The sequence below is a fragment of the Orycteropus afer genome, unplaced genomic scaffold (assembly GCF_000298275.1).
Source record: "Orycteropus afer afer isolate SDZICR_OR568_19922 unplaced genomic scaffold, OryAfe1.0 scaffold00467, whole genome shotgun sequence".
NCBI classification, from domain to species: domain Eukaryota; kingdom Metazoa; phylum Chordata; class Mammalia; order Tubulidentata; family Orycteropodidae; genus Orycteropus; species Orycteropus afer.
The window spans coordinates 872,247-874,622 of NW_006922054.1; positions in this window are offsets into that span (position 1 = coordinate 872,247).

Genomic DNA, 2,376 nt, shown 5'->3' on the forward strand with positions numbered 1-2,376 from the left:
AGCATTGCAGGTAGGCCACACCCCTGGGGAAACTCCCCCTAGGCCGACCGGCCGCTTAGAACGCAGTCATGTGATCCATCATGGGAACCACCACTCACAACTGGAGTCCAGCCAAGTTGACACATCTTCAACTATCACATCCTGGTAATAACTAGTAAATGGTGGACTCAATGTTTTTGTCTATTCTTGTTTTTTTTTAATATAAGTGAGTTCATATGATATTTGTCTTTTTGTGATTACCTTATTTAATTCAGCATAATGCCTTCAAGCTCCATCAATACTCCACTATGTAAGAACTCTAATTTGTGGCATAAATAGACTATCAAACATAACCCAAAATGAGTAAACAGCAAAAGGTAAACTAGGTGACTGGGACCTTCTAAAAATGAAATTCTAAAAATTCAAATGACTTCTCCAAAAGAGTAAAAAAGAACCTACAGATTGGGAAAAAAATGTATAGCAATGATATGCCGGACAAAGGACTTGTCTCCAAAAGTTATAGAAAACTCCAACAACTCAACATTAAAAGACAAACAACCCAATTGAAACATGGGCAAAATACATGAACAGACACTTCACCAAAGAAGATTTTTAAGCAGCCAACAAACACATGAAGAAATGTTCATGATTATTAGCCATTACAGAGGTATAAATCAAAACAACAATTAGATACCATCATTAATAGCATCGATAGCAAAGTTCAATTAGACAGAAAATAACAAATGCTGGTAAGGATGTAGAGAGATTGGGACTCTCATACACTGCTGTGGGACCATAAAATGATACAACCACTGTGGAAATCAGTATGGTGAAAACTTGAAAAGTTGGAAATAAAAATATCATCTAATCCAGCAATCCCATTACAAGATATATATCCTAAAAATGTGAGAGGCAGGACACAAATAGATAGATGCACACCCATGCTCATTGCAGCACTATTCACAATAGCAAAGAGATGGAAACAACCTAGGTGCCATTCAACAGAAGAATGAATAGCCAAACTATGCTACATACACTCAATGGAATATTAAACAACTTTAAAGAATAATGTGGAATTGGAGATACACTGCATAATGTGGATGAACTTGGAGGAGTTAAATAAGTCAATCACAGCAGGACAAATATTGTTAGTCCACTATTGTAAAAACTCAAGGAAGGTTTACACATGGAAAGAAACTTTCTTTGTTGCTGGTTGCCAGAGATGATGGTGGTGGGGGACTCCTAGATAGGTTGAAAAAAAAATGTTTCTACATATACCAAATATTATTAGTGGTTACCAAGGGTAGAAGCGAGGTGGAAAGGGGAAACTTTTGTTTGCAGGGCATTGAGTTTATGCTGATGGTAGTGGAATATTTTGGAAAAGGATGCACACAATGGAATACTATGCAACCCTAAAGAATAACATAGAATCTGCAAAACACCACATAATATAGATGTACTTGGAAGACATTATGCTGAGAGAAATAAGTCAATTATAGAAAGACAAATATTGTATTAGTCCATTATTATAAAAAGTCAAAGAAAAGTTTTTATATGGAAGGAAATTTTTGTTGTTGTTTTTGGTTATGAGGGGTGGGAGGGTGGGAGACAGAACACAGCTAAATAGGTAGAGACAAGGATTGATTTGGGTGAAGGGAAGGGCAATGTACCAAATGTGAGTGATCAACACAGTGACATTGAGGAAGAGGAAGACAGAGAGAGGTGCATGGGAGGTAGAGACAACAAAGATGAATCCTGTTGTACACACACTACTGTGTTGTCAGTGACAGCAAACATTGATCTATAGCTTGATAGATGGGTGGACAGGCTGAATGATTAGGTATGTCTATGCAGGGGAGAGTGTGCCCATGACCATGTATAGGGTTGGCAGATGATATTTCTACAAGTGTATTTGTCTGTTCTGTGAGAATGTCCAGGTATATAGTAGAGCTGACAAGTGACAAGGTTGTAGTCACTTCTTGGGCACAGCCAGCTACCCAGAAGGATCAAGTAGTCGGGTCAGTGGTATTAGGACCAGGGTCGCAGGGGACATCAAGGTCAATTGGCATAACATACTACACAAAAACATTGTTCCACATCCTACTTTGGTGAGATGCAACTGGGATCTTAAAAGCTTGCAAGCAGCTATCTAGATGCAATGATGGGTCTCTTTGTCCAGAGCAAAGAAGAATGAAGTAAAACAAAGATTCATGGAAACAGTTAGTCCAATCGACTGGTACACCATGTGATCCTCAGCCTATATGACTATGAGACCAGAAGAACTAGATGGTGCCCAGCTAGCACTGTCAACCACTAAGAGGGGACTCTATGTAGGAGATCCTGGATAGAGTGGGAGAAGAATGTGGACCAAAACTCAAAATCATATATATATATATA